Here is a 14,467-nt window from a genome sequence, read left to right as displayed (position 1 = left end):
GTCCGCTTCCCAGTTGTCTACTCCCAGAATGAAGATTGCCAACAGCGCTGCCGCGTGTCTTTCTGCCCAGAGGAGAATTCTTGTTACCTCTGACATTGCTGCTCTGCTCTTCGTTCCGCCCTGTCGGTTTATGCACGTTACTGCCGTCACATTGTCCGACTGAACCCGAATGGCTTGATCTTGAAGAAGATGCGATGCCTGTAGAAGGGCATTCCAGAATGTTGATTGGAAGAATGGCTTCCTGACTCGACCATTTTCCTAGGAACTGTTCCCCCTGGGTGACTACTCCCCAACATGTGAGGCTTGCATCTGTGGTTAGCAGAATCCAATTTTGAATCCTGAACCTTCGACCCTCGGTCAGGTGAGAAGTCTGAAGCCACCACAGAAGAGAAATCCTGGCTTTTGGCGACAGACATGTCCTCTGGTGCATGTGCAGATGCGATCCGGACCATTTGTCCAGCATATCCAGCTGGATGGGCCTCACATGAAACCTTCCATACTGCAGAGCCTCGTAAGAGGCGACCATCTTCCCCAGAAGGCGAATGCATTAATGCACCGATATCCGGGCTGGTACATCCCGCACCATCGATTGGATTTACCAATGCCTTTTCCAATGGAAAGAATACCTTCTGTTCCTCCGTATCCAGTATCATCGCCAGGAACGGTAGCCTCCGTCTTGGTTCCAGGTGGGATTTTGGTAGGTTCAGAATCCATGTGATCCTAAAGTAGTCGGATTGAGAGGGCAAAGCTGTCCAACAACCTCTCCCTGGAAGGCGCTTTTATCAGCAGGTCGTCAAGGTACGGTATTATGTTCCCTCCCTGCTTGCGGAGGAGAAACATCATATCTGCCATTACCTTGGTGAATACCCTCGGTGCCGTGGAGAGGCCAAATGGCAGGGCCTGAAACTGGTAGTGACAGTCCTGTATTGCAAACCGTAGATAAGCCTGATGAGGCGGCCAAATCAGAATATGAAGGTATGCATCCTTGATGTCCAGAGACACCATGAATTCCCCCTCCTCCAGACCTTAGATCACCGCTCTCAGAGACTCCATCTTGAACTTGAACACCCTTAAATACGGGTTCAGTGATTTGAGGTTTAAAATGGGCCTTACCGAACCGTCCGGTTTTGGTACAACAAACAGGTTGGAGTAATAACCCTTGTTGTGTAGTTGAAGTGGAACTGGGACAATGACCTGAGTCTGTACCAGTTTTTGAATTGCTGCCTGTAAAGTCGTACTTGCTTCTGGAGAAGCTGGTAAGCCTGATTTGAAGAATCTGTGAGGTGGGAGTTCCTGAAACTCCAGTCTGTATCCCTGGGTGATAAGGTCTGTGACCCAGGGATCCTGGCAAGATGTTGTCCAAACGTGACTGAAATAACGTAACCGAGCTCCCACCTGCCTGTATTCCAGGCAGTGCGGACCACCGTCATGCTGAAGGCTTTGAGGAAGCAGACCTGGAGGTCTGTTCCTGAGAACCTGCAGCTGGTGGTTTTCTGGGTTTACCTTTGTTACCTTTGAAGGCTCTAGAAGAACCTTTGGGTTTGCCTTTGAATTTTGCTGTCCGAAAGGGGGTGCTGCGGAAGGAAGCTACGTAGACTTACCCGCCGTAGACTTGGATATCCACTTATCCAGTTCATCTCCAAAAAGGGCTTCATCTGTGAATGGTAGGTTTTCCATGCCTTTCCTGGAATCCGCATCTGCAGTCCACTGGCGTAGCCACAGGACCCTACGTGCTGACACTGCCATGGCAGTGGTGCATTGGGCAAACCAATTTCCTTTATGGCCTCCACCATAAAGTTAGCAGAGTCTTGAATATGCAGCAAGATTAAAACTATCTCCTCCTGGGTAAGGTATCCAATCCGTCAATTAGGTTATCTGACCGCTTTGCAATGGCTTTAGTGATCCATGCACAAGCAATAGTGGGTATTTGGGCCACCCCAGCAGCAGTGTATAATGATTTGAGAGTGTTTTCAATCTTGCGGTCAGCACTGTCCTTTAAGGATGATGCCCCAAGAACAGGTAAGACTATCTTACGTGACAACCTAGATACCGATGCGTCCACAATCGACTGGTTTTCCCATTTCTTTCTATCTTCCGGAGGAAAGGGAAAGGAAGTAATTAACCTTTTAGGGATCTGAATATTTTTGTCAGGGTTAGCCCAAGTTTCTTCAAACATTGCATTCAATTCCTTTGATGCAGGAAAAGTAGCCGAGGATTTCTTTTTTACATTAAAATAAGATTCCTCCTCTACCTCCACCGTCTTGTCAGGAATGTGCAGGACATTTCTGATAGCCTCTATCAGGGTATGTATTCCTTGTGACAGGACCTCATCCCCCCCACTCGCATCCACTTCACCCTCCTCTGGATCTGATGTATCGTCATCAGTATCATCCTACATGAGCTGGGCCAGAGTACGCTTTTGTGGGCAAATGGCGAGAATTTGAGACACTGGTATGGGAACTGAATCTCTATTCATCATCCATAGACTGTCTTAAAATCTGCGTCTCTTTCTCATTATGGGATAATTTAGTAGAAATATTAGATATCATCCCTTTAATGGCTCTGCCCCACTAGCCTGAGAATGTGCACTATCCTGAGTACAGGGTAGTGAGTCTCCGGGGGAGGAAAGACATTCAGCTGTGCAGGAAACACAGTCCCTGGACATGGTAACATGAAGGGACACACACACACACACACACACACACACACACACACACACACACACACACACACAAGGTGAAAACACAGTTTAACCCACACAGAGCCCTCAGGGAGACACAGAATTTGGAGCCAGCCACACAGAGCTCCTGCAACCAAGTAAAACTTAGCTGGGTAGCCACACTAAGTCCCTTAATAGGGCTTAGTATACTACAACACCCCCTTCCCTTCTAAGACCCCCTGGTACCGCTGAGGAGACGTGGAGTCTTTGTGGAGGAACTGCGCTTCCCTGTGATTCCTGTCAATGTAAGCTGCAGAGGGAAAATGGCGCTGGTGAGCTGCGGGATCCGCTCATAGTGAAGCCACGCCCCCTTAATGGCACTCGGCTTCCCGCTTTTTTTATACTGGCCTGAGGTAATTTTTATGCCTAACAGAGGGTTAAAACCCTTGTTAGGTATGTTAGCCAGTGTGGGTAATCAGTGGTGGCTCAGCGCGCCCCTCACAGCGGGACACACTACTCTTGAGCCCCCTGGAACGCAGACTGCACTCAGAGCTGTGCTCCTACCCTTGTGCCACCATTCCTGCCGGCGACCCACTAACCGGGACGCCGGCGCTGTACTCACCACTCTTCTATCTTCTGGCTCTGTTAGGGGTGGTGGCGTGCTGCGGGAGGGTACGCTCGCCGTGGTGGGGCTTGCGAATGACTCCCTCAGGAGCTCAGTGTTTTGTCAGCGGAGAAACGGGACCATTAACTCTTTAGGAAGTTAGGCCGTTCTCCCCCCTAAGTCCCACGAAACAGGCAGTCTGGTGCCAACCAGACCTGTCTGAAAATAACAAACAGAAAATAAATGCAGAAAACTCTTCAGGAGCTTCCCTAAGCGTGACGCCTCCTCCGGGCACATTTTCTAAACTGAGTCTGGTAGGAGGGGCATAGAGGGAGGAGCCAGTGCACACTATTGATTTCCTACAGTGCCCAAGGCTCCTAGTGGACCCGTCTATATCCCATGGTACTAATGTGGACCCCAGTATCCTCTGGGACATAAGAGAAATTAATTTATTCCAGTTTGGAATAAGGCTGAAACATAACAAAATGTGGAAAAAGTGAAGCGCTGTGAATACTTTCCGGACGCACTGTACACAAGGTCCTGCACTCACATCCTTTAATGAGTGAATCGCTGGGGTGCTTCTTTAGAGGTTACCAGAGGGGGCAGACCCCAGGGCCGTCTTTTCATATGGGCTCAATGGGCACTTGCCCAAGGGCCCCAGGAGTATAAGGGCCCTAGGCTGATAGCTGAGGGTCCCCACTTTCCAGGGGTACCAGATTTTTGAAAATCAGCCCTGGGGAACCGGAGATATCCGCCTTCAAGCAGCTGGTTCCTGCTCTAGCTCCACACGCCTAATATGCCGTTTTATATTTTCATTGGTGGATTGCTCAGGCTCCTGAAGTCTGATCCCCAAGTTCCCAGTATCTCCTGAAAGGTGTGACTCTCTAGTTTTTTATTCCATTCATAGCTAAGAAATCTATTTCCAGGAACTTGAGATATCTGCAGTCAAGCAAGCTGTCCTCTCACCAGAAAATTATGAATATTAAGCCCACTCCACTATCGACCCCTCCCCTACGTATTAAACACCCCCTACCACCCTGGAAGTAATGTACCAGTGCCCCTTCATTCAACCCAATGCCTCCTTCTACAGTTTAGTGTTCTGCCTCTCAACCCCCATCTGTGCAGTAAAGGAGTAATTAGCAGAAATGATTCCTCCAGGTACTACATGCTGAGTGGAAGATAGAACACACCCTACCGCCCGAAGGACATCAAATCTGACACTGATAGCACCCCCACCCAGAGTCGGCGGACACACTCAGCAAGGGGATGCAAAGCAGGGAGGCGCTGGGGTGAAGAGGCGATTTCCCTGCTCTGCATCCCACCTTGTACAGCCCGCTGTTGCTGCTGGCTGCCGCCGATGACAGGCAGCGGCGCCGGCAGTGTAAAGCTGGAACGGGGAAGAATATCGCCACTTAGCCTAACACTGTACTCCGCTGTCATGTGGTGCGGAGAGGATCCATCTGGCTCATCCCTCCTCCCAGCAACAGCACTAAGGACTAAGTACAGAAGGGAGGACCTGTGTTCCGGCAAAACAGAAGCCCCGCCCTCCCAGGTCACGTCACCGGGCTCCACAAGAGATCAGACAGAGACACTACGAGTTCAGAATGTAACGTTTGTTCCATGCTCTGCCGTGTTCATGTACCTATCAGTTGGGGCTAGTGCACCTCTCCTACACTCCCCGTGAGGTAAGCTAGTCTCAGATGGAAACCAACCACCATCCCAGCTTCACCCCTTCACTTGTTCCCACGTGTCGGGGGGGGGGGGGGGGCTTGAGTGGAAGCTCTCCTGCCTAATCTCATTCTGTTGCTCTCTCTCACTAGTCTCTCTCTATGGATGTCTCTTTCCCCATGCCTCTCCCCCCCGCTCCTTATGGCCCCATCTCTGCCCATGCCATCTCCCTCCCCCATAACTCTCTCTCCCCATACCCCAATCTCTCTCCCCCATGCTTCTTTCCCTCATGCCCTCTCTCTCCCCTATGCCTCTCTCTGTCTCTCCCCAGTGCACCCCCTCTCTCTTCTCTCCTTGCAGCTCTTTCCCTCACCACATATCTCTCCCTCCATGCCTCTCTTCCCCCCCCCCCCCCCCCCCCCCCCTCTCTCTCTCTCTCTCTATAGATACACACTGAGGGAAATGAACGGCAGCACTCAGGAGGCAGGTAAGTGGTGAAGCAAAAAGGTGCTTTATCTATGTTTCGGGGTACGTAGCCCCGTCATGTGTCCTGATGACGGGGCTACATACCCCGAAACGTAGATAAAGCACCTTTTTGCTTCACCACTTACCTGCCTCCTGAGTGCCGCCATTCATTTCCCTCAGAGTACAGATGGACCGCAGAATCTGGTAGGAGGGCACTAGAGCACATAAACTATCAGCTGTAACCCCCTGAGTGGCAGACGTGCAATATATATATATATATATATATACAGCGTCCAAGGTCTGGCACTCCCAGCTTGCAGGTCATTTCTCCGCCTGGTGCCTTCACATAAATCTCTGTATATTCGTGCAAAGGTGCGGCAGCAGGAGAGACAGGGCGGCACAGCATAGGGATGCAGGGCAGGCAGAGCGCCGGTCCGGCTCGGTGCCTACCTGCACTGCATCCATGTGCTGAGCGGGCAGCGCTGAGCCTGGCCAACATTTTAATTCCTGCAGGGAATTTTTATCAAGGTTCCATCATCATACAGTTCATAAGAATGCTGGCTGTTGCTGTCTTACTCACATGGTCATATAATACAATTTATGTTTGTATTGCACTAATTGCATAGTTTAAATAACAAAAACCATTGTGCACATTGAATGGATTTAGGGCCTAATTCATACTGGATCGCAGTCTGACGCCCTTTGCGAAGTGCGCACCCCGTGAGCCCAGTGAGATGCTAACAGCATCTTATGGCTGCGATCGCCTCTGCCTGATTGACAGGCAGAAGCGGTCGCGGGGCGGGAGTGTGTGTGCCTACAACGCTAGAACGCCGTTGGCGGGGCGCAGTCCGAACAATGCAGGCGGGTATGGACCATTGCGGGGGTGGGCCACGGCAGCAGTGTGACGTCACGCAGCTGCTATGACCCAGGACACGGCGGGTAGCAGCCTGCCAGCACAGCTAGGCTGCACAGGCAGGTAGCTACTTGCCGGGTGCGAAAGCTTTGCCGCTGTGTGATGCTTTTGCACCCTTGCGGGGAGGAGGGGGGGAGGATATAGGGCCTGACATGCGGGGCGGACTAGCCCTGTGCTGGGCATCTCCCCGCATGTCAGAGTAACTGATCGTAGATGTGCTAAATTTAACACAACTACGATCAGATCTGAATTACCCCCTAGTCATATGCATCTATACATTTGGTTGTATAAATTCCTTTTGTGTCAGAATGCATAGTCCATCTAGCTAAGAGTATACAGTATATGTATGTATATATAATCCATATAAATATATTAAATTATATAACTTGACAAAGAATTTGCTGCCTGCAAAATTTCATTGTAGTGTTTGGAACCAGATACACAAAGTCACATTCTTAGATCCCGTTGCTTGTAAAAGATTAGCATGTTGAACTGTGTAAGTAACTAAAATTCCTGTGACACACTGCCCAACCATAACCCTCCTATCAAAGTCCTTGACGTTCTTCATGCATGTCATAGGAGGCTGTGCGGGTGGTGTGGTGGCGCTTTCCCATCATCATAACCACACCCCCTACTATACAATGCAGAGATTAATGGCATTGTACATCAGGGGGCATGTCTACGACGCGATTCAAGCAAATCGGCTGGGGGCAGTCTGCTTGCTGACTTGCCCACTCTTACTGGCGGCAGGGAGCGCCACCTAATTTTCCGAGGCCTCCCGGCTGTTTCAGGAGAGTAGGCAGGCATCCTGTGAGCTGAGTGCGGGGCAGCTGGATAGTGCCCAAAAATCAAGACTATCCTGCTAAAAGTAGGACAGATGGGAGGTATGCATAAGTGAAAGCCCCTGCATTAAATATAATTGCCCCTTCCCATTTATCCAGCAGTTTCCTTGTTTTGTCTCCACTACCTGTATATTTCTTGTATGGATCCTTGTGAAATTGAGAAGTACAGTGAATGATGTTGCGACTGATAGGATGAACAGTCACTTTACTACAGAAAGAGGATAAGACAAATTGCTGAGGAGATAAAGATTGACAGAAAAAGCTGATTCAGTTCTTCAATAATCCAATTATAGAGCACAGGCCAGTATTCCGATTTAGTTTAATGTATTTGCAGGATACTCAACCCTTAGTTATCTTGAACACTTATCTTTATTTAAGATCTTTAGGATAAAATATTTACTTGTAGCTGGAGGAAGTCCAGTCCCTAGTCTAGGCTGAGGTTCTTCTCTTAAAGCTAAAACACAGCTCTTTTATACACAGGATTTATTCACATTGTTATCGGGAAGTAATTAGTAAAATATGAAGGTACCATTTTTTCTCTGCAGATGAGATTACATATTACAATGTTTAGTTTCAGCAACATATGTTGCATTAGTTGTACCTGGTCTTGGTTTACTGTGATTAAACAGAATATCCGCTATTTATCACCCTTTGACACAGTGTCAGTGACTAGCCACATATACATGAAGCTTGACCCATTTAACAGGATTGGTGTCCAATTCAGAAGCATGTTGGGACATTTGGCACTTTTGCATAGCTCCTTGTAGACGATTGTCATTTGGGCCCCTATTGGTCAATCTTTGCCCAAGCTGGAGGAGGTATTTAATATGAGGAGTTTATCTAAGGCAAATAAGATGATTAGGGATTGTAGTCATCCATATCATTCAATATTTTCTCTTTTGCCCTCCGGGAAACGTTATAGGTGTCTACAAGCAAGTAGGATGAGAAACAGTTTTTTCCCTTCTGTAATTGTTGGTCTGAACTCTTAATAATGTTCACTGAAATATAGATGTACTGCATTGTAATTTCACTTGTTCATTTTTTAATGTTTTAGTGACAATAAAACTATTTGTATTGTATTGTATTTTCGCAGACAGCCCCCTCCCCCCCGACATTGCAACAGCGTTTTCAAAAGTTCAAAACTGTAACTCTTTGCTCTGTTTATTCATAAGTATAAATTCAGCACAATATTACTATAATGACTTTTCTTTTTTTGTTGCTAAATGAAGTATGTACTTTGGTGCAAAGCATATTTGTAATACCCATGTAAAAATACTTACCACAGGGAATATTTCATTGGCCCATACAGTACACTACCTAGCAGTGGAGCCTTGGTAGCAGAGGCCCGGAAAGAGCATCTACAGGCTTGCATCTTATAGAGGAGGGTCTCTCTTCCAATGGACAAACATTCACCTCCATTTTATGATTTCAATCTTAATAGTAGCCCTTACATAACCCTACTATTAGCCAAAGTGTCTAGCCAGAACCTACTATAATGGATGATTAAATATATACCTAACATTTGTTATGATTCCCGTACTCCAGACCAGAGGAGATCTTTATGGCAGAGGTCTGAGTACTGGAAAGATATGCTGGTACGGGAGCAGGAAAGCCTAGTAACCCCTGGCGCCCTAACTCCGTTGTCTCGCCCGTGTTATCAGAAATCCCCTGCGAGACTATGGTTGCTTGAGCCCATGGCAGCCGCGTTCGAAGGGCGGATTATGTCTGCCCAACCCCGATGCCCCCTCAGGTCTTAATGGGAGACAAAGGGAAATCCGAGACAGGGTGATAACAAGGGGCCCTCTGACTAAGCAACCAGGCCAGGGGTTACAAGCTATCTAACTTAAACCAAAAGTATGTGCGGACAAACCGCCAGGGAAAAGGACAACCAAAAATCCACTGATCCGTTACTCCTATCCAGCACCGCTGGATACCAGAGTTGATTTGTGGGAGCGGAATCCTCCGCAAAAGCTCCAGAACACAATAAACTAAATAATAAATAGTAAGCGGTCAAGCCGCAACACACGGCTACGCCGTGACTCACGAACACCACAGGATGTTAAAGGTGCTCGGTCGGACTCCAGGAATAGATGACAAATTCCGAGTACTGGATCACTGAGGACAGGAACAACCGGGTTGAGCAGGACTGGAAACTCTCTGTAACTGACACAGCAAACAGGAAGCTATCACCGGCGTCTGTGAGAAGTCCTGAGAGTGCTTAAATTTGGGAGCCCTCCAATCATGATCCAGACAGGGTAATCACATAATGATGCCGTGCAGCTGCATGCTGCACGGCCAGAATACACCAGCACTGATTAATTAAGACCCAGCAACGGGGAACGCGGTCTGACCGTGGCGTCCCCGTTGCTAGGGTCTGAGCGGCTCCGTGCGCCCGGCGTCTAGCGTTGCTAGGGAGCCGGCGGCTGTCTGCCTGCGGCGTCCCTAGTTGCTAGGCGCCGGGCCGCACTGACGGGCGGACCCTCGGCGCCTAACAGTACCCCCCCCTTGAGGAGGGGTCAAGGAACCCCTAAGGCCAGGTTTCTGAGGAAATTCTCGAAAAAATGCCCTTTTGAGCCTCGGGGCATGGAGATCCTCATCCAGGACCCAAGACCTTTCTTCTGGACCATAACCTCTCCAATGTACCAAAAAATAAAGCCGACCCCGGGACAACTTGGAATCGAGAACCTTCTCCACTAAGAACTCCTGCTGACCCTGTACATCTATTGGTGATTTCCCCTGAGAGATCTTGCGAGGAAATCTACTGGACGAAACATATGGTTTTAACAAGGAGCAATGGAAGGTATTTCCGATCCGTAAAGTTTTTGGTAAACGTAACCGGAAAGCCACTGGATTGACTTTTTTGATAATATGAAATGGTCCAATAAATTTAGGACCCAATCTGGCTGAGGTTTGTCAAAGTTTAATGTTGCGAGTCGACAACCATACCCTATCTCCAACTTTAAAAGTGCACGGCCGCCGGAGCCTGTCAGAAAATTTTTTCTCCCGAAATGCCGCTTTTCTGAGAGCCAGGTGCACTTTTCTCCAAATGAGTTTGAGATGAGAGGTCAAGGTCAGTGAGTAGACAGAGGAATGTTGAAAAAAGGAATTAGCTCTGGGGTGAAAACCAAAAACTGTAAAAAATGGAGATACATTGGTGGAGGAATGACAGGCATTGTTGTAAGCAAACTCGGCAAACGGAAGAAACTCAGACCAGTCATTTTGGAGTTTGGCCGAGTACAAACGCAAATATTGTTTTAATGATTGATTAACTCGCTCAGTCTGCCCGTTGGATTGGGGATGGTAGCCAGACGTTAAAGATAATTTCATCTTTAATGAGGCACAAAAAGACTTCCAAAATTGTGCAATGAATTGTGGACCCCGATCAGAAACAATATCAGTGGGTAACCCGTGGAGTCTGAAAACATGGCGGAGGAACAAGACTGCCAATCCCTGGGCAGATGGCAATCGGGGAAGAGCAATGAAATGGGCCATTTTGCTAAAACGGTCCACTACCACCCATATGACTCGGCATCCGGCTGACAGAGGGAGGTCCACCACAAAATCCATGGAAATATGAGACCATGGCCTAAGAGGAACATTCAAGGGCATAAGTTGACCGATAGGCAAGGAACGGGGAACCTTATGCTGTGCACAGACCTGACAAGAAAAAACAAACTCCTTAGTGTCTTTGGAAAGACCAGGCCACCATACCGAGCGGGAAACTAATTCAAAAGTTTTAGCGATCCCCGGATGCCCGGCAACCTTGCTATCATGAAACTCCGTCAAAACCGTTGCTCTCAAAAACTCGGGAACATAAAGACGACCAGCAGGAGTATTTCCAGGAGCTTGATGTTGAAGCTGCTTTAACTGGGTAAATAAATCTTGTGTGAGACCTGCCCGAATGACTGAAGACGGAAGTATGGGAGTAACAGGACTGTTGTCTTGAACTGGAAGAAAACTGCGTGACAGGGCATCTGCCTTGGTATTCTTGGAACCTGGCCTGAAGGTGATAATGAACTTGAAACGAGTAAAAAATAAAGCCCACAGAGCTTGCCGGGCATTCAGCCGTTTAGCTGATTCAATGTATTGAAGATTTTTGTGATCAGTCAAAACTGAAATGGTATGAGTGGCTCCTTCAAGCCAATGCCTCCACTCCTCGAAAGCCCATTTAATAGCCAGTAATTCCCGGTTACCAACATCGTAGTTGGATTCAGCAGATGAGAATTTCCTGGACATAAAGGCACAAGGATGTAATTCCAGGGAATCCGGATCCTTCTGAGATAGGATAGCCCCTACTCCAACCTCCGAGGCATCAACCTCAACAATGAAAGGCAATTCTGGGTTGGGATGTCTGAGGACCGGGGCTGAGACAAAGGCTTGTTTCAAGGCCTGAAAAGATAACTCCGCTTCACGTGACCAGTTGGTAGGATCTGCTCCCTTTTTAGTCAGTGCCACAATGGGAGCAACTAGGTCAGAGAAAGAGTGAATAAATCTTCTATAGTAATTCGCAAACCCTAAAAAGCGCTGAATTGCTTTTAAATTGGTGGGTTGCGCCCAACTAAGGATGGCTTGGAGCTTCTTTGGTTCCATACAGAATCCCCGAGGGGAAATAATGTACCCTAAAAAGGATACCTCCGTGACATGAAATTCACACTTCTCCAGCTTGGCATATAGGTGATTTTCACGTAATTTTTTTAGAACCTGACGCACCTGGGTAACATGTTGTTCAATAGAGTCAGAATATATCAAAATATCGTCTAAGTAGACTACAACGAATCTTCCAAGAAATTCACGGAGCACATCGTTAATGAGATCCTGGAAAACTGCCGGAGCGTTGGACAGGCCGAATGGCATAACCAGATACTCATAGTGGCCTGATTGAGTACTGAATGCCGTTTTCCACTCATCCCCTGACTTGATTCTGATGGGGTTATATGCTCCTCTCAGGTCAATCTTAGAAAAAATCACAGCCGAACGTAGCTGATCAAAGAGGACAGAAATCAGCGGCAAAGGGTAAGTATTCTTTACTGAGATTTTATTCAAGGCTCTAAAGTCAATGCAAGGTCTGAGTGATCCATCCTTCTTCTCCACGAAGAAGAAGCCTGCACTTAAAGGGGATTTAGATGGCCTGATAAATCCTTTCCCTAGGCTTTCTTTAACATACTCATTCATGGCCACAGTTTCAGGTCCGGACAATGCATATAACCTTCCCTTAGGCAAAGTGGCACCAGGAATTAACTCGATAGCACAATCATAAGGCCTATGGGGAGGCAGAATATCCGCATTGCCCTTGGAAAATACATCAACAAAATCCTGGTATTCCACAGGAATGGGTGCGGGAATGACAGCAGCTATTCTGATGGGAAGCGTAATACATTCCTTATTACAGATGGTACCCCATTGTAAGATCTCCCCCGACTGCCAATCAATGATGGGATTATGAAAGGCCAGCCAAGGGTGACCCAGAACCACAGGAACTGCTGGGCAATGGGTAAGGAAAAACTCAATCTTTTCAGAATGCAGAGCTCCTACCGAAAGTAGAACAGGAGGTGTACAGAGAGAAATAACCCCATTGGACAAGGGACTCCCATCTAAACCATGCATGGTGATACACCTACCCAAGGCTAACTGAGGAATACCTAAGGCCTTAGCCCATGTTAAATCCATAAAGTTCCCTGCAGCTCCACTGTCCACAAAAGCCGAGACCGAGGAACAGAGGCTGCCAAAGGAAACTTTAGCTGGAACCAACAGTGAATTATTTGAGGAGATAAGCTGCAGACCAAAGTGAACCCCCTCACAACTCACTTGGTCGAGGCGTTTCCCGACTTGTTCGGACAACTTCGGGCAAAATGTCCCTTACCCCCACAGTATAAACAAAGACCAGAATTTTGCCTTCTGGTTCTTTCTTCAGGAGACAGTTTGGAGAGGCCTATCTGCATGGGCTCCTCTATGTCCACAGGAATGGAAAAAACACAAGGAGAAGACCCGACAGATGCTCCTTTTTCAGCCCTCCGCTCTCTGAGACGACGATCAATTTTAATAGAGAGCTCCATGAGTTTATCGAGAGTCTCAGGAGCGGGATACTGAAGGAGACTGTCCTTTATAGACTCGGATAAGCCGAGGCGAAACTGACTGCGCAGGGCTGGGTCATTCCATCCACAGTCGTTCGACCAACGGCGAAACTCCGTACAATAAATCTCTGCGGGATTCCTACCCTGTCTGAGAGCACGCAACTGACTCTCGGCGGATGCCTCTCTATCAGGGTCGTCATACAATAGCCCTAAAGACCCCAGAAAGGCGTCTACAGACAATAAAGCCGGATCGTCTGTCTTTAAGCCAAAAGCCCAGGTCTGAGGATCCCCCTGTAGCAAAGAAATAATAATTCCTACCCGCTGAGATTCCGTACCTGAGGAGACTGGTCTTAAACGAAAATACAGTTTACAAGACTCTTTAAAATTAAAAAACTGCTTTCTATCCCCAGAAAAACGGTCAGGCAGATGCATTTTTGGTTCAGGAATGACCCTCGGGGAAGTCCGTAACAGATCTTCCTGTGACCTCACCCGAAGGGACAGATCTTGAACCATCTGAGTAAGCTCTTGAATCTGGCTAACTAAAAGCTGGCCAGGATTTGGCCCAACACCGGAGGGATTCATGAGGCTGACAAATCTCCCAACAGAATAAGGGAAAAAATTAACTCCTGTTTAATTTTAAATTTTAGTCTGGCCGGTGATAATGTTATGATTCCCGTACTCCAGACCAGAGGAGATCTTTATGGCAGAGGTCTGAGTACTGGAAAGATATGCTGGTACGGGAGCAGGAAAGCCTAGTAACCCCTGGCGCCCTAACTCCGTTGTCTCGCCCGTGTTATCAGAAATCCCCTGCGAGACTATGGTTGCTTGAGCCCATGGCAGCCGCGTTCGAAGGGCGGATTATGTCTGCCCAACCCCGATGCCCCCTCAGGTCTTAATGGGAGACAAAGGGAAATCCGAGACAGGGTGATAACAAGGGGCCCTCTGACTAAGCAACCAGGCCAGGGGTTACAAGCTATCTAACTTAAACCAAAAGTATGTGCGGACAAACCGCCAGGGAAAAGGACAACCAAAAATCCACTGATCCGTTACTCCTATCCAGCACCGCTGGATACCAGAGTGGATTTGTGGGAGCGGAATCCTCCGCAAAAGCTCCAGAACACAATAAACTAAATAATAAATAGTAAGCGGTCAAGCCGCAACACACGGCTACGCCGTGACTCACGAACACCACAGGATGTTAAAGGTGCTCGGTCGGACTCCAGGAATAGATGACAAATTCCGAGT

The sequence above is a fragment of the Pseudophryne corroboree genome, chromosome 2, assembly GCF_028390025.1.
Source record: "Pseudophryne corroboree isolate aPseCor3 chromosome 2, aPseCor3.hap2, whole genome shotgun sequence".
Lineage (NCBI taxonomy): Eukaryota > Metazoa > Chordata > Amphibia > Anura > Myobatrachidae > Pseudophryne > Pseudophryne corroboree.
This window is presented reverse-complemented; position numbering follows the sequence as displayed.